Source organism: Patella vulgata, chromosome 1, assembly GCF_932274485.2.
Source record: "Patella vulgata chromosome 1, xgPatVulg1.2, whole genome shotgun sequence".
In the NCBI taxonomy this organism is placed as follows: domain Eukaryota; kingdom Metazoa; phylum Mollusca; class Gastropoda; family Patellidae; genus Patella; species Patella vulgata.
The window spans coordinates 7,070,380-7,089,722 of NC_065879.2; the positions used below are offsets into that span (position 1 = coordinate 7,070,380).

The following is a 19,343-nucleotide window of genomic DNA, read 5'->3' on the forward strand; positions in this document are numbered from 1 at the left end:
AAAATGTTTTCTAATTTCGTAGAATGTCAAAGCTTTGTGTGGGAACATACGACATCTGTTGTATGAATGGAGTGCTTATCATTAAAATTGAAATAAAGCCTTAAAGTGACAGAACTATTCAAATTGTTACATAAAAAAAAGAGAGAGAGAGAGAGAGAGAGAGAGAGAGTTTAACGTCCACTCGACACAAACTAGGTCATTTCGAACTAACACATGGTTCAATTTTTTATTTCAATAATTCGTTTATGCGTAGGGGTCTTTAGCAGTGGGAGAAAACTAGAGGACCCGGAGAAAACCCACGAGGTTTGACAGACGACCCTACTCCTTGTCACGTACAACCGGGGAATCTAAACCACGCCAGTTCACTCAATGACAGACCTTATGATACAACGCGCACGTGCTAACCATTCGGCCATCCAATACCCCGTTACATGAAAGAAAGCGGAGAAATATATATATTCATGCGCGTATTAATGTTTTGTTGTGTTACGTTAGACCTTACCGCCTATCTAATCCACATATACAAACAATATATATCTTTATACAAAAAAAATATCTTAGAAATGACACTGTTCTCATGTATCTTATATTATTTTTTGTAATGTTACATTGTGGTTTGCCAATATGAAATATGTTTATTTATTATAAGACTCTAGCGGATGACCTGACGCTGCACGGATTGAAAGTAGTATGACTCCAAAACCGGAAGTGGTAGGCCAACGCCATGTTATTCGCCGGTCCGAGCTACCCATAAGCACCAAATGTCAGTCTGTGGGGAGCGCTAGTGTAGCCGCCAATCCTGAACAGACAGGGAAACTACAGTCACAAATTTTCGTATATATTGTGTATCAGGCAGTTGGGTGGAGTTTCTATGATTGTGGTCGCTTGTCAGATCCATCGAGATGAGGAGTACCCCCTAATGCCAAATACGCTTCCTTACATGTACAGGACAAAGAGCTAGGCCGCCGCTCCAACCTTGTGAATTTTCCCGGGGCCCTCCGGTTTCCTGCCACTGCTATACAAGACCCTACGCGGGTCATATTGTTTCATATTACCTAGTTTGTGTCGGGTGGACGAAAACCTTATTGGACTTGTCTCGCTAAATACACGAAGTGTTCTAGAATAAATAAGCTAATGTGAAACTCGTCAATTATTAATAACAAATCGGATGATAGTTTAAACGCAATCTAATAAGTCGTCCCCGTAAAGAACTAAGTGCAAATTGTTCATTCTTTCACATCGAAACGTTCGACGTGTTCTTAACCCATGCCAGGATGACATTGTACGTTTTATAATATGGCACATTTCCACTTGTGCTCAAGAAGCATCGGTAGATTCAATAACTATTGTAATTCTGTTCTACTTGAAATGGGCAGCAAGTCCGTACGAATTTGTTCTGGATTTTCGGTAGAGAACTACAATGTACAATAACCAAGCTTATGCGTAACAAGATAGCACACCAAAAAATATTTAAATAACTGCTTCTAATCCCTCTTTTGATTTTTAAAAGGATCGCCAACTATTGAAATATACAGAAACGACTATTGTTCGAGATAAAAAAAACTAGATTATAAAAATGTGCTATTTTATCTAAGCACTGCTTTTGATAACCTCTACCAGATCCTGCTTATAGATCATTTGAAACAAACATTTAGTTGTCATTTTATTCAGTAGGCTTATTCACAATCCCCCACCCAACGTCCCGGAACTCAATGACGTATGAATACACACATATACACACATATCCAATCCGACAATTCCTGATTAATGAGCCACTGTAACTCCCAATGTGGATTCATTTCGCTCGTTTCTTCGAAGGTAGAGGGGTCAACGTCCGTTTTCCAGATAACATCCGAGTTCGTTTATTTTCGAATGAATGTAGGCTACGTGTGTTTCACCCATTGATATAATTTAGTACACAAATACTCTCTGAACGGGCTAAATCTATTTGTTAAGGTCGGCTCATTTTCGTTAAGGTGGCCTAGACCTAAATAAGGTTAGGCCACGTGATTGTTGGCGAGGTTGGAGGTAGGGGTTAGGTTGTAGGTAAGGGTTAGGGTTTGGATTAGCGCTAGCCCTGTTTACATCCCGTGACCTATGACGACAAATTGAGCTGGCCTTAACATTTAGCACTAACATCTGAACGCATCGTTATTGAAGAGCTAGCTATGGGTATACATTCATTACAGTGTTCTAAATGTATACTGTACGGAATATCGTTTGGGAAATTTGGGAAGCTAATAATAAATTGCTATAATTTGTATTCACTCTTGGAAATTGCCAGCTTCAGGTAGGACAATACCCCCACAAAAAATAACTCGCACTTTATTAAACGGTCTGTCCATATATAACATATCTTTATCGCAGAACTAAAAGTGAAACCAAACCGTGACACAGACGATAATTAACAGATAAGATTGTCCTTTTCTCCCCCATTCCTTGAGATAATCTCCAGACTTTCTCCGTCTCTTTATAGTAAGGTAAGGTATTGTTGTTTAAAGCTGAATAATTCTGTAAAACGATCTGAAGTTCTCTGAATCAATCATTTTTCCAACCGATCCGCCAAGACGGACACGTTGTGATGTCCTTTTGATTTTGAATGCTGTTGACGTATGATAAATCTTACCAATATTGCTCAGTTAGTATGTCGCTGGCTCACTAACCAGAAGTACATGTAGAGAGAGAGAGAAATGGGGTTTAACGTCCACTCGACACAAACTAGGTCATTTCGGGACTAACATATGATTTGATTTTATTTCAATAATTCGCTTGCGCGTAAGGGTCTTTAGCAGTGGGAGGAAACCGGAGGACCCGGAGAAAACCCACGAGGCTGGACAGGCGACCCTACTCCTTGTCACGTACAACCGGGGATTCGAAACCACGCCAGTTGACTCAATGACAGGCCTTATGATACAGCACGCACGTGCTAATCATTCGGCCATCCAACCCTCCGAAGTACATGTAACTTAAAATTTTCCCTGTCTGGTGTCGCTGGCGTTGCTTTTAAATCAAATTGAATCCAGGCCGTTTATCTCTCATTAATATTTTGCTGGTTTTGGAGGGAGAGAGAGAGAGAGAGAGAGAGAGAGAGAGGGTGTAACGTCGACACAGACTAGGTCATTTCGGGACTGAAATAAAATTGAACCATAGGTTAGCTCCGGAATGACCTAGTTTGTGTCGAATGGACGTTAAATACCCACCCTCTCTCTCTCTCTCTCTCTCTATTTATTGAAATGATGTATTGTGTTTTTTATTTGTTGTAGATAAAATTAAAAGTGATCATGTTGCTGTTAGTTATTGTTGCTGTGTTATTCTCCGGTTGTTTAGCGTAAGTTATGGGCTCGGCTTAAGTGTCTGACCACTGAGATGGCTAGTTTGATGGACAATTGCTTTAGAAGAAGATGGTTCTGTTCTTGTCAGTTTCTGAATTTTCGAAAGAACAGAAGTTTTAGAGAATGTACAAAAACTGGACTTTTTCTTTCTAACTCACAACGACACGGACAGTCAACCATCAAGGTAGCTATCAAAAAGGAAGTCAGACACTTCGGAATAGACATCCCCGGAACCACGATAAGAAAAGTTATCTATAATTATGGAATACATGCTGCCCGTGGTCTTTAAATACCACATCGACGCCCCTGTTAGCTCACCACAGACGTCTTCCTGTAAATTGGAAAGTACGGCGACCCGATGAGTGAGTATGGCACGAGGTCTTCCACCTGTAGTTCTATCCCGGTGTTGACCAAGAGGGTTTTCCCCATAAGCTGACAGACATGACGGGCTCTTGTCGTTCGGATGGGTATGAAACCCGAAATCCAGTTTTTACCCTTCGCAGCATATTAATGTTAGAAAACTAAAAAAGACTTGGCCGTGTGGCCGTTGTGTAGACAAGCATTATCTCGGTTGATCCAGAAAAGTAAGAAGTCGATTCCCCTGTCATTTCTTGGGTAGGCTAGACTAGTGTATGGGGCATAATAGTATTAGAAGTTTCTTAATGTCTGGCCGAACTTTTTAGATGAATATGGTCGGAAATAATAATTTTACCAGAACCATTTTTGATAACTACTAGTGTGTTATTTTTTTTGTATGTCAAACCATTCTTCATCAATGTCTTTTCAAATTCCAACGGTATAGGTCCCACATCTGCGTTGTATTTAATATTTCTTGTTATGCATCTATAGTAACGAGCTAGAGCCCTATAATGCCACAGCCCGGCAGATGTTCCACGCTAATGATTTCAATGGGGATGGTAAATTTGAAAGAGCAGAACTCGATTTTAGTTTCAACGTTTACGACACAGAACCATGTAAGTATTGTCCACCGTATACGAATCACTTCCCCCTCGCTTGTTTGCACAACCGAATTACTGTTTGTACACCCGTCATATGCCTTAGACATTTCTTCCAAGCATTTGTTTAGGTTTGGGATACGAATGGTGCTGATTGACCCAAAATATGTTCCTAATATGATTCAAGCTTGACTTCCCCAATGGTAAAATGTTTATTTTGTCTTATGTATTGGATATCAGAAGTCCATCTTTTCCCAGTAAGATCACAACATCACTGTTGATTTAAATTGACAAATAATTCATGTTTTCAACGTTGAAGACTTTTAATGACTTATAATTTTATTTTCTATTGGTTGTACAGTGGATGGAATAATCAGTCGACTTGAATATACGTCATACATAAACAAAACATCTCCCACGCTTTACAACTTATCTCATGAACTCTATGACCTCTATGATATTGATAATGATAATTTCCTGGAAAAACATGACTACGATGCCTTCTTTAAGCTGATGGATTATGATGGTAAGTAGCAAATTTCACATTTAGCTCAATCTCAAAAATAATTTCTCATTTTCGTTTCTTTTTTTTGGGGGGGGGGGGGGTGGATGGCCAAATTAGCACGCACGCGCTGTATCATACGGTCTGTCATTGAGTGATCGAACTGGCGGGGTTTCGATACCCCGGTTGTACGTGACCAGAAGTAGGGTCGCCTGTCCAACCTCGTGGGTTTTCTCTGGGTCCTCCGGTTTCCTCCCACTGCTTAAGACCACTTCGCGCAAACGAATTATTGAAATAAAATTGAACCATGAGCTAGTCCCGAAAAGACTTAAACCCCATCGCTCTCTCTCTCTCTCTCTCTCTCTCTCTCTCTCTCTCTCGTTTCTTTTTTGCAGTTAACCTTCAAACCAGAATATAAATTTAAACAATATTATTATCGCCATAATCCGAACCCCACCATAGCTCATGCACTAATCTGAGTGTTGGACAAGGAGAATATGAGTATCGCCTAATAGAACCACGATACAAGAAAATGTCGCTATGTGAAATATTTAGTTTTTTCTCATTTAAGATATCCACATTTGTTTATGGAACTGTGGGGAGTTGGGTGGTCGCATGGTTTTACGTCTGTCATTGAGTCACGTGGCATGATTTCGATTTCCGCTTGTTCGTGACAGGGACTAGGGTTGCTAATACAATCTCGCTCAGTTTCTTCCCATAGCGTCAGATCCCCTAAGAATTATTGAAATAAAATTGAACCGTCTGCTAATCACGAAACTACCCCCCCCACACACACTCTATTTGTCTCTCTCCGCGTGGTGTTTAGTCTCGATCACCTAGTAATTTGATAATCCCGTACAACAGGCATATAACCCAGGAATAATGAAAATCTTAAATGTTCCGCACAGGTATGAATTAAATAGTTTTGAATATTAAATTTAAAATCTGTTCTATTGATATGTATTACAGGTGATACGTGGGTAACAGAACAAGAATTTGTACACTATTGGGGTATAGTAAGTAAATGTTTTATTTATATGAATAACCTGGTCTGGACAATAAACAACAAGCGCCAATTGACCCGATATGCCAGAGCTTGTACACTGTGTGATGACTTGTTGACAGGGAAGAAATTGTTAACATCTTAATTACCGAGACAAGTCAACCATTTTCATTGGTCCCCTGGCAATTAATAATATGTCTGTGACTACAATATACGGAAACTCGGTTTGTTCGTCCCATCCGAAAGGCAATAAGCTATTTCTTGTCAGCCCCCAGCCCAGTACCAGGGACACATGACTCACTATTGGGTATTAGTATTATTATTTAGTTTCCCATTTGAGATGCCATCACTTATTGAAATGCAATGAAATGAAATGGGGTTTAACGTCCTACTGTTCTGCTCCTAGCCATCACTTACTAGTTTTGACTTTTGATTGATGAAAGTTTAATGGACTTGTTGTCTTCGCTTTGTCTTTAATAACCCGTTAGGATTTATATTTGTATTGGACTGTCGCTTAAACTTAAAAATCTATCTTTTATACGACCCAGTAGTATCTGACTAATAATTCTCCATTGCCAAGACAAGGAGTAGAGTCGCATGTCCAACCTCGTGGGTTTTCCCGGGTCCTCCGGGTTCCTCCCACTACTGAAGACTCCAACGTGCAAGCGAATTATTGAAATAAAATTGAACCATGTGTTAGTCCCGAAATGACCTAGTTTGTGTCCAGTGTCCATTTCTTTCTCCCTCTCCATTAAAAAGACACAATCTGGAATTACCAATAATTTTTTAAGAAAACAGAACATGTCTTTAGCTCAAAACGGAGGGAGATATTCCCTTGGAATCTATCTTGACAGCTGGAATCAGACCAACATGATATTTCTCCCGTCAAAAGTCAAAACCTAGTACCTCACTTTGTAGTTACTAGGGTATGTGCTTCTTGTTGTTGTACAAGATATTCCAATGTTTTGATTTTGTAAGCAGTTACACCTATGACACAACCTAGCAACTTCCTTCATTTGCCTAGTATGCCACAGAAAACCCTAGCAACTCTTTAGTCAAATCAATGGACAAGCTGGGTTTTAATATTCATTCATTACGTTTTCCTTTGTTTTCTCAAAATAAGAAAAAACGTGAGTTACTAGGTGTTGCCTTTTGACGGGAGATTTGTTCTCATTTATCAGAATTCAGTAATAATCTAACGGATCACGAAGAAGCATTTACTCCCATCCATCCATCATCTATAAACCTAAATACACCAAACGATTTATTTTCTCACCTATTTTGTTTTTCAGCTTTTGGAATCTCTTGGTCACTTGATTGATGTTGGTGGAACTAAATAATCTGTAATTTTAGATAATAAAATAATTTTGTTATAATATCGATTCGATGTTCCTTCATACATATGTCACGGGGTCGTTAGTTAAAAACACGCCAAAACATGTAGGATTCTTTATTTAGGTTAATCACATAAATATATGATCGTAAATGACTTAAACTCATCAGCAACTATAAAGCTATTGATGATAAAATAAAATACGCTAGCGCAACATTAATATACATATTAACCCTGCGACACATAAGTATCATAAACGTCAATATTTCAACGAACTCAAAGATGCATTATGCAAGAGCTAAATCTGCCAATTGCAAGTCTTTTTTAGGCCTGAAATGTTATGTAAATTATTAATTAGACATTAATTAATTTATCCAGACCATAATCAACTCTCGATGGCATCGCTAGCCTGCGATATGTACTGGATTAGAACCCGGTCTGCTGCTTCTGATTAAATAAAAAAAATAGATAAACGAGACTATGTTTTTACCGTACCGACTTTAGTAATGATGATCGAGGATAGGCCTAAAATTCAATCGCTAAATATTCGGTTCAGTATGGATCAATTTGACTTTACATTACAGTACATTCCATCTACGTTATCTAGTTTTTAACTATTATAGTGAGAACTTCCAGCTCTTTATCTTATCTCCCATAATGGATCTTTAAACAAGATGCTTGATTAAAACGAATCCTAATTCGCCTTACAATCTGCCCTTACCAATTTATACGTGTTAATGTAGAGTTATACCGCCTTTGTGTATCAATTCTATGGTGAATACATGGTACTAGAAGCTATGAATTACATTGGTAGACACTGTCAACGATGATTATACCTTGATGTGTTCTCTCAGTGCAAAGTGGTGGTAGTGGGGGGTGTATGGCGCGTGCACGTTGTATCATAAGGTCTGTGAGAGAGCCCAACTTGCGTGCTTTCGATTCCCAGGTTGTACGTGACAAGGAGTAGGGGCGCCTGTCCAACCTCATGGGTTTTCTACGGGTCCTCCGGTTTCCTCCCAGTGCTAAAGAACCCTACGCGCAAGCGAATTATTGAAAATACTTGCAGCAATGGCGGGGCGGCTTGGTTTCTCCCAGTACTTCGAATGATGTCATTTCAGTCAAATCAGTGATGAACAGAATTCCTGTCAAAATGATACCGTTTATATATTTTTTCATCAGTCAATGCCCCAAAGGGATTATCCCTGTCCTTGTAAACTCTTTCTCTGTGTAAAGCTCTCTGATACAACTGATTCAAGGCGATAACCCCAACCATGATAAACATGTACACGCCAATACTTTTATAAAAATACTGAACAATTGTATTACTTGGGATAACTCTAGAGGTACCTCAGATTTAAGGAAGAATTTGGTGATTTTCCTTCCCTTTAGCTGGAATAACGATTGTCCAAAGTTGTTATCAGCATACGACTTGGAATAAGGATTTTACTTAGGGGTGTTTTTATTCTTAATTTTAAGGAATTTCTTGCACTTAAAATATTTTCAGCACATGGACCGTGGGCCTTAGCCACTACTTAGCCCAAAGCTCTGCCAATTCATGTTGATAGACATGAAACGTGGTATGCTGTTCCTTGGACAGAAGGATGCGATGACGTCCCTAGCCCATCATACGCTGGTACTTGTTTCTTTAGCAAAGTTGTATGCCAAAACTAACATTTTTGTGATGGTAAGGTATTGGCACATGAGTACCTGTACTCGCAAACTCAATGTCGCATATCCTTGGTTCAATGCCTATATCTAGCACATAAAGGAAATATGGAAGGGCATGTAAAATGTGTATCAGTAACTCGGGCTCTTAAAGGACAATATATGTGATAGAAGTGGTTAAACACATTCCAAATATAATTTTAATACAGAGATCATTGAAGATGACGAAAGCAAAGGGAAAACACGGGTTATCCTTCTATATTATGGCGATATATTAGATTCAAAATTATGTCGTGCTGTCGTCTAACTTATAACTTCTATTCGTGTAATTTCTAATCTAAGATAATGTATAATCTAATCTTTTTTATCAGATGGGGCTTCTAATCTTGCAATTTTTTAAATTCTATTTCATGTTACTTTCACTGCCAATTTAATATTTCTCAATGCAGATCACATAATAAAATATTGATTATTATAAAACACCTGTTTTTCCTGTTATTTCAACCGAGATCATAATAACAAGTAATTCGTCATGAGATTTAACGCCCTGCTGTTGTGCTTCGACTTGGCTAATGAGGACCGGCATACGCCATTTATAGTGCTATGGCCTACTCGAAACTAAGATATTGTTTAATTGTGATGCTACGATCAATTGTTTAATTGTGATGCTACGATCAATTATGAAACTAATTTTGATCTCCCTCGGGCCCTTAGCCAAGACGCCCAAAGCTATGTCCCTCTATGAACACTGCATGGTGTCGCTATTTCTTGTAAGAACCCGCATAGTGTCGGTATCTCGGACCATGAGCCGGGCGGCTAAACGTCTATCTAGGACCACTCTATGATGTCTGTTCCACAGGCTCTCAGCTGAGGGGGGTGTGGGAACGTCCTTCTGATGTCTAAAGAAACCTAAATCTCACTCGTTCTTATAAAGAGGATACGTGAATGAGTCATGGATTGACCCCCAGGTATTTGGTCAGACATTTCCTTTGTCTGATTGGTCAGCTGATCAGAAGCTACCCCGGATTTAAATACAATGTACTAATATGGGCATCAAGGAGGACGAGTGTTTACGTCTTTAAAGATTGGGATTACCATATTTGGATTTACCAGAATATGGTGTCATTAACCGAGTATAATATACAAGGTATTTCTCATTATATAATTAGCTCGGTTCTCGTTGTCACTAACGACTTTAATACATTAAACAGAGCATTAATTAAAGAACTTAAATAACCTCTACAGTATATATATATATAGTATTATACATTTTTATTGTAATAATTCGCTTACGCGTAGGAGTCTTTAGCAGTGGGAGGAAACCCTTGGACCCGGCGAAAACCCGCGGTGGGGGGGAGTCGATACCATATCACTTTGACTCAATGACAGACCTTGTGATCTCATGCGCACACGTTAAACCACTCGCTCCCCCACCCTTTAAAAAAGTTAGCCTTGAGCGCTCCAGGGGTGGTATAAAGTGTTCTTGAATACTGTAAATCATTGATAAATGAACAAAAATGGACACGCCAACCGGAACCATCACTACTGATAGACTGGGCTTTGACCGATGAAATGGCAATCACCTGAGACAGCACGAAATTTACGAAACCTTATATATATTAATGAAGACCTTATCTAATCGTAGAACTATACACGTACAATTAAACGTCATCAAACTCTGATAGCAAACGACAATTTAAAGATAAGATTTTCCTTATCCCTTCCTTTTCTTGAGATAATCTCCAGACCGTCTCCGTCTCGTTAGTAAGGTAAGAACTGTTTCGTTATGTGGTGAATTTAGTGTATTTTTATGGGTGACAATGGTGCTCATGGAGACTTGCGAAAGACTGGGGCACATTTACATCAACACGCAGCAAAGAAACTATAGAATTCGATGAAGCAGTAATGTGCAAATGTTAAAATTGGGTCTTTCTTAATTTGACATCATTTTGTTATACATGCCAGAGTCCATAATCGAGATATAATATGTTGGACTTTTAGAGGTAGAATCGACATAAATATGGATATACTGCCATCTGATTTTGGTCTAGTAATTTCCTACAACTTTTATTGTATTTTTATATATTGAGTTTGGGTTGTTTTAACAGTTTAATATGTCAAAGGCTAGGAGCGTTGAGAGAGAGAGAGAGAGAGAGAGAGATAGGGGGTAACGTTCACTCGACACAAACTAGGTCATTTCGGGACTAACATATGGTTCAAATTTTATTTCAATGATTCGCTTGCGCGTAGGGGTCTTTAGCAGTGGGAGGAAACCGGAGAACCCGGAGAAAACCCATGAGGTTGGACAGGCGACCCTACCTTTGTCACATACAACCGAGGAATCGAAACCACACCAGTTGACTCAATGACAGACCTTATGATACAGCGCGCTCGAGCTAACTATTCGTCCATCCAACCCCAAAGCAATTATAAGCCAACCCTCTTCCATTGTATATTGTATAAAAATAGAGTCCAAGAATCACGATTATGTTGGGGTTTTTTAAACACCCCCTCCCTCCCGCGCCAAAAACAACGAAATGATACCAACATACAAATAAGAGTTTTCTGGAAATGGCCCTGTTCTGTGCTCTATCGTTGGTAAAAAATCAAGGTAATTGAATAGATGAAAACAATTAATTCACAAAATATTAAATTCCTTAATGTACTTTTAATTTGTTGTAGAAAAGTGATCATGTTGCTGTTAGTTATTGTTGCTGTGTTATTCTCCGGTTGTTTTGCGTAAGTTATGGAGATATTCATCGCCTACAAATACATTTAATTTAACGCCCCCACATCACCAACATTTGCCTTTAATTAACCCGCTCCGCCCCCACCCAGCGCCAATCACTATACAATTAATGATACCACCAATACCATTCATTATGCCACCGATACCATTCATTATACCACCGATACCATTCATTATGCCACCGATATCATTCATTATGCCACCAATACCATTCATTATGCGACCGATACCATTCATTATACCACCAATACCATTCATTATACCACCGATACAATTCATTATGCCACCGATATCATTCATTATGCCACCAATACCAGTCATTATATCACCAATACCAATCATTATACCACCAATCCCATTCTTTATACCACCCCGTAACACAAATACCATAAAATAAATCACCTCATCAGCAACATTTTAATATCTTTAATTAACCCATCCGGTTACCAACAAATATCATAAAGTAAATCACCTCATCACCAACAAATATCTTTAATTAAGCCATCCGGTTACCAACAAATATCATAAAGTAAATTACCTCATCACCAACAAATATCTTTAATTAAACCACCCCATCGCCTACAAATATCATTAATAAAACCATCCCATCGATAATGGGTACATGGTCGTAAATGCTATATCGGTTCCTTTAAAGTTAGGACGGAGATTTGTACCCACAGATTTATGTACAGCTCTAAGCTAGGGTTAGGGTTCGGGTCAAGGCGTGGTATTCTAACAGATTTGTACCCACGGATTTATGGACAGCGCTAAGCTAGGGTTAGGGTTCGGGTCAAGGCGTGGTATTCTAACAGATTTGTACCCACAGATTTATGTACAGCTCTAAGCTAGGGTTAGGGTTCAGGTCAAGGCGTGGTATTCTAACAGATTTGTACCCACAGATTTATGTACAGCTCTAAGCTAGGGTTAGGGTTCGGGTCAAGGCGTGGTATTCTAACTAACACATTATAATAAGGGCGACGATATATAGCATCCATCGTATCTTCCTACTGTTCCTGACCTTATATGTTTTGAGCCGCGTTGACTCAGTGAGTAGCATGTTGACTTGCTAGCGTTGAAGTCCTGTGTTTGATCACCGTGTTGGCCGTAGTTGATCCTTGTCAGTGGTGCAGGATAGAGGGTCTGGCAAGGGACAACTTAGGGTCGTTCGGATGGGACGAAATACCGAGGTCCCGTGCATACATTGAATATTGGCGTGCACGTAAAATATACCGTGGCAGTTGGAATTCCCGGCACAATGTCTCCAATACCACACTGAAGGGACATATGTCCGTCTTTAATTCATTAGCCAATTCTTTAGGACGTTCAACCATGTGCCATTTTATATCATTTCCTTATCTCTTTATCTATTTATAGCAACATCCTTCAACCATATAACGAAACCGCCCTTGCCATGTTCCATGGTAACGACTTTAATGGTGATAATAAGTTTGAAAGATCTGAACTCGATTTTACTTTCTACGTCTATGACACTGAACCATGTAAGTATAAGACGTTTTATGTGGGTGAACATACTCATGTGGATCTACGGTGGGTAAATGGGTAAGACGCTGGCTCCTAGCCTAGAGATCGCGTGTTCGATCCTTGCATTGGCCGAGAAATGCCTGTTAGACTCTGTTTTGCAGAATCATGACTGCGCCGTATTCCTTATCGTAATTTTCCGCAAAAGAATTTCGTCGTCACGATTACGATTACGATTATTAATACGTATTCTTAATCGTAATCGAAATCGTAATCATATCGTTGCACAACCTGTCTACTGGTTGAACCACATGACATAACTGTAATTCCCACACAGCCGATCTGTTTTGCTGATACACCCTAGCCTCTAAGCCGAGGAGGCCATGACGTCCCCTCTCAGACCGCTCACTATCTCTGATTTTATATAAATTAAAGTTACAATTTCATATTTTCTAAGAACGTCAAAACATAATTATTTTTATGTCTTTTGCTCAGTAGGTTGTCAACTCACTATTATACGATCATAGGTATCATTCTCACACTTAAAAATCATTCACCCTGGAAATAATAACACAAGTACCCCCAATTACCTCCCTTGTTTTCATTTTCCCCCACCATGGGATAGCTATCTTCAAACGTTTGAATTTGAAATTGAAAATAATATTTTTGCCAATTTCTCAACTGGCAATAGTGAATTATAGGATTAATAGGATTATTCTTTAACAAGGTAGGACTGTTTATACATAGCATTGATTTTAAGGCATTATTTTAATACATTTTAAAAATATAACTAAAAAATATGAAATTGTAACTTATTGTATTTACAGTGGATGGAGTAATCAGTCGACTAGAATATACGTCATACATTAACAAAACAACCCCTGAGCTTTATAGATTATCTCATGAACTCTATGACATCTACGATATAGATAACGATAACAGACTGGAGAAACATGACTACGATGCCTTCTTTAAGCTGATGGATTATGATGGTAAGTTTAATTGGTAGTCAACTACTTCAAGTACTGGGGTTTCTAAATACCCATTTAAGAAACTGTAGGTAGGAGGTTTTCAGAGCCATTAACTGTGGCGATGACATAGTGGAATGATTAAAGGGAGATAACAAGCTTTTTATATGGATTCAGACTAGTAATTTCTCCTCATTTAAATCCTTGGCGTTCCGTGACAAATTAATGACATTTTATGGAAATCTCAATCTTTATAATCACAAATAATCACAATTAACGCAACATATCGCAACATATATTTTGGTGTTACTGGCCTTGTTATTGAAACACTGCAACGAGTTAGATTTTTTTCAAAAATGCTTGGATTCTAGAGAATGCCCAAACATTAGATATTTCTAAAGGTGTATGTTTAGATTCCACTCTTGATATTACATTACAGAGGATGGCTTGGTAACAGAAGATGAATTTGTACACTACTGGACAATCGTAAGTAAATGTGTATCCTTTCATACACAACGAATTCAAATTATTGGTTTATTTCCGCCCGCCTTAAACATACATTATGACGTCACATTAATAATGACGTCAATGTATTAATGATATTAATATTAAACATACATTATGTAATAGCTAAATTTGCCTATTGCAGGTATTTCTTCAGGCCTGAAATGTTATCTAAGTTATTAATTAGACATTAATTAACTTATCCAGCCCATAATCAACTCTCGATGCCATCGCTAGCCTGCGATATTTAGCGGATTGGAATACATTTTTTGAAAAATAACTAAACGTAAAAATGGATAATCTATACTTTGTTTTTAGCGAACCGACTTTAGTAATGATAATCGAGGCTAGACTAAAATTCAAAAGCTAATATCTCGGTTCAGAGTGGAACAATCTCACTGAAATTTTCAGCACCTATTAACGTTATCTATTTTTTTTAACTATCATAGCGAGGACTGTCAACTCTTTATCTAATCTCCCTAACGCCCCTGTAACTATTATAGCAAGAACCGTCAGCTCTTTATCTGATCTCCCATAATTTCCCTTTAATGGGGGTTGGGACATAACATACAAAATATAAAATTAAATTTAAAACACCTGATCTTAAAGAAAGAAGTTCGTATGAGATGAATGGTCATGTACTATTTTTTTTTGTTTAAAAACATATTTTATTGACAAATATCAAAAGGATTGAGCACAAGTTTCAAAAACTTAGAAAAGCCCTTTCCATACATACAAATGATAGACATTATTTAATACTAACAAGATTGCGAAATAGTATATAGAATAATAAATAATTTATAAGTAATATAAGTAAAGTCAGATGAATTATATCGCAAAGCTCTATATAAAATAAGTGAAGAGGTGATAAAGAGAATATAAAATTATATTTAAAACATTGAAAAATAAAGTTTAATAAATGGGATATAAATGAACTGATCCATGTATAAAATAATAATAATAAAAAAAGGGGGGTGGGGGTGCGGAAAAAAAAAAAAAAAAAAAAATGTTATCCACCAAAAAAAGCTATAGCTAATAATTTATTCTAAGATGTAACTACTAACAATAACTTTTATTTAAATCGTTTTGAAAGTTTGATATGTTTGTGAACTTCAAGGAAAAGGTTTGTATTCATCTCAATTGACAATTCTGAATTGCCGCACAATTGGATATCTATATTTATCACAGAATAATTTGACAATGTATTTAATAGTTCAGCACGAATTACATCATATAAGTGACATTGCAGGAAATAGTGTTCGGCATTTTCTATAAATTTGCCGCAAGAACATGTGGGATCATTCACAACGTTTATTTTATACAAATCATTTTGCAACGAACTACACCCATGCCGTATTCTAGTGTCAATAATATTTTCATGTCTATTACCTTTACAGTAGTAGATTGGCGCTTTATGTATTAAGGAACGTAATTTTTGTTTGTATAGATATTTGAAGGATTTAATGTTGGTTGATGGCTTTATGGGGTCCTTTAATAATTCCCAATCTCGAATTGTTGTGGGGAAGTACGAAGTACTATTATTGAAGTGCACGTAAAAGAACCATTGAAAGACGGAATTCAAAGTGGGTGAATACTCTGCTGTCCGAGAAAATCGCCCCAACGCATTGCACACGTAACCATGGAAATGACCAAAGTAATGTTTTGAGGGGGCACTAAACCCCATTCTGTTAATCCATGATACAAAGGGAAACAATCCATCAATGACTATATTTTTCAATACCGTGCCGGTTGAAACAATATTTGAGGTTATCTGTTGTCCTGTACTAAATGATATTATATTATAGCTCTGACAATCATGCAGCTACTTTAACTGTACACAAGAAGTGAACAATAACATTTTACCTCCTTTGATTGGCATTTAGTAATTGAACATATTAACACAAGGTAAAATTTCATGGATACACAATTACTGAGTTTAATACTAAGCGACGTTTCGACGATAAATTACTGAGTTTCATACTAAGCGACGTTTCGACAATAAAGACGCGAGTATCCTCGCCGAAACGTCGCTTAGTGTTAAACTCAGTAATTGTGTATCCATAAAATTGTACCTGGTGTTAATAGTATTTTACCAAACAAAAGTATGATTTTATTTATGATTTTGTTTTTCAGCTTTTGGAATCTCTCGGTCACTTGATTGATATTGGTGAAGCTAAATAATCTGTCATTTAAACTAATAAAACTAACAGAAAATTTAACTGAAATTAGGTCAGATATGTTGTGTATACTGTGAGAGAAGATGGAGGGTTGTGTGTGTGTGTGGGGGGGGGGGGTCTTCAAACGCAAGGACCTCCACTAATTGCAATGAAATGCACCGTTATATATTATGTAATTCGAGATATTTACAGAAAAACCGTTTCCTGTCCCCTTCTATGCAAATTTGTGTTCATATCTTGCTCTAGAAGTAATGTACATTGTTTGAAGTTTGATTTTCTGGGTAATTTTAATGAATTTGGAAGGGGTAGGAACAAGGGGTAGATCTTCGTTTGGGCAATTGTCTCTGAAATAGAACACTTTCATTATAGCTCCATTCGACCTCGTGGTAACAGGTTGAACGCGCCAAACGCCTTCTAAAATCTTTGATCAGATAACTGTGTTGTGTTTTGGTATTTGCCGATATAAAGATATCGTGGCCTGCCCACCTTTTCCTAAATTGAGAAAAATGGGTATGGAGTATTGCATCACTGAATTTTGAATCTCCATGAATTTTTACTAAATTTTCATAGCTGGGGAAGCTATCAATATAAGAAGCTAACAGAGTGTATGGTGTTTCCAAATGTAGTGGCATTCAGTTTGGGCTAACTGAAATACGATAAATGGAGATAGGACTTTGTGGTTTTTGAATTCGTCAAGCACAAAGTTATATCTAGGTATCAAGTAAAATATCATAATTACGCCATTTTCGGGTCTAAAAGAGGCGTTTTCATAAATCGCATGAAATTCTGATAAATATCACGACTTTTGGGGACGAAAACAACGTTTATGACCTCTTTTCATGCCAGTTTCCAGAAATTCCCAAAGAAGACGGGAGTACACGGGTAAAATGACAATCCGTCACCTATTAGCGGTACTGGATACTATACGTATTGCCTTTATAGTTCTAGAATTTTCGACCTCTGAACGTCTAATGGAAAAAACGTGTGTGGAGAACTCTCGACGTCCGGCACCGAGAGGGTTAACGTTTCTACTAGGCCTAAATCCTTCTTGGCTATAGATAATGTCTACTATCTATGATTTAAAAACCAGCTGAAAGCCTTTGATTGTATATTATAATTAGAGATAGACAATACATAAAGCATGCTGACAATGTAAATTAGGCCTTGGTGTCAACCAGTTCCATCCCCATAATTATACACTGACCTGTGTAATTTTATATGTACATACAATATATGTTTGAATGAGAATTAACAAATACTATCTCAAACGACCCCTTAAAACCAAATACAAATAGAGTTTCAACAACAAAATTTAGCCGTTTTAAGGTGACACCTTTATATTTAGGATTTTATTATCGGACAATAATCTAAGCGTCTTACGATAAATTTTCTGCCTTGGAAATCCAGCCACGTGTACATACTGGCGTGCACGTAAAGGGAGAGAGAGAGAGAGAGAAATGGGGTTTATCGTTCACTCGAAACAAACCAGGTCATTTCGGGACTAACATATGGTTCAATTTTATTTCCATAATTCGCTTGCGCGTAGGGGTCTTTAGTAGTGGGAGGAAACCGGAGGACCCAGAGAAAACCCACGAAGTTAGACAGGCGACCCTACTCCTTGTCACGCCAGTTGACTCAATGACAGACTTTATGATACAGAACGCACGTGCTAACCATTCAGCCATCCAACCCCACTGCACGTAAAGGAACCCCGATATAATAGTAAGGCCCAGAGCCACTGTCCGGGTAAAATTTCCCTCACAGCAGTTGACATGAGCCCGTCTTCATTAGTGTGACAAAGTGCTTAATTTTCAATTTTATAAAATACGAACTATTATTTAGGTGCAGTAAACGTATTGACCCCAGTTGGTTTTGATAATAAACATCGGCTTTTCAATGATGCACTTTGTTCTAAACACGTACACACTAATTAAAGTCTATCAGTCATAGCTTTTATGGCGTCATAATTGGGACCCAAAATGGCGCCTGGAAATGAGTTGTCGTAACTTTCCCTATACAGGGCTTTGATTATTTCTTGTGTCAATGATTTTGAAGTGTGGGAAATAATGCCTATGATCGTATAATAGTGAGTTGATAACCTATTGAGCAAAAGACATAGACATAATTATGTTTTGACTTTCTTAGAAAATATTAAATTCTCGCTTTAAGGTACCATGTTAATGTTATTGCTTATACCCCTGTTTTAATTTCGTTCCTGTTTAATTTATGTAGCTGTTTAATGTTCTGTTTCGATGTAAATAAACCCTAATAAGTACAAAACTGATCTCGGTTTCATTAAGATAGTGTTACATTGGCCCAGCAGTAGCAGAACAGTAGGACGTTAAACTCCATTTCAGTTCCCCAATAAAATTATCATCATTGCGTTCTTAGGTCTCAGCGAATCAAATGGCTTATCTCTGCTTATTCTAAACAGAAAATGCTCATCACCACACGCAGTCAGTCAAGGCATTTACAAAACGAATACCTACTCAACTATTGGAAACAGATGCATCATGTTCCAAAACGTGTGAGGTGTAAACTTATCTCGAAATTATCCATCGCTGGACACAATCAAAACACGAATGAATATCTGAACCATGTTTGAACATACTACCTCAAATATAAGTAGAGCTATCGTGTCTCAAATCATTGATCAATCAAATTGCTTATATCTG

General features: G+C 37.8%; 2 long non-coding RNA genes across 2 annotated transcripts; both read left to right on the plus strand.

Annotated features, from left to right (window-relative positions):
- Positions 1-2,443: 2,443 nt before the first annotated feature.
- LOC126815575 (uncharacterized) lies at positions 2,444-4,300 on the plus strand. Its single transcript, XR_007677989.2, has 3 exons — positions 2,444-2,480; positions 3,264-3,328; positions 4,182-4,300. It is a non-coding gene; the product is annotated as an uncharacterized LOC126815575 (long non-coding RNA).
- A 6,202-nt stretch (positions 4,301-10,502) lies between these two features.
- Positions 10,503-13,987, plus strand: LOC126815547 (uncharacterized). The gene is made up of 4 exons (XR_007677968.2): positions 10,503-10,560; positions 11,474-11,530; positions 12,915-13,039; positions 13,847-13,987. It is a non-coding gene; the product is annotated as an uncharacterized LOC126815547 (long non-coding RNA).
- Positions 13,988-19,343: the final 5,356 nt, after the last annotated feature.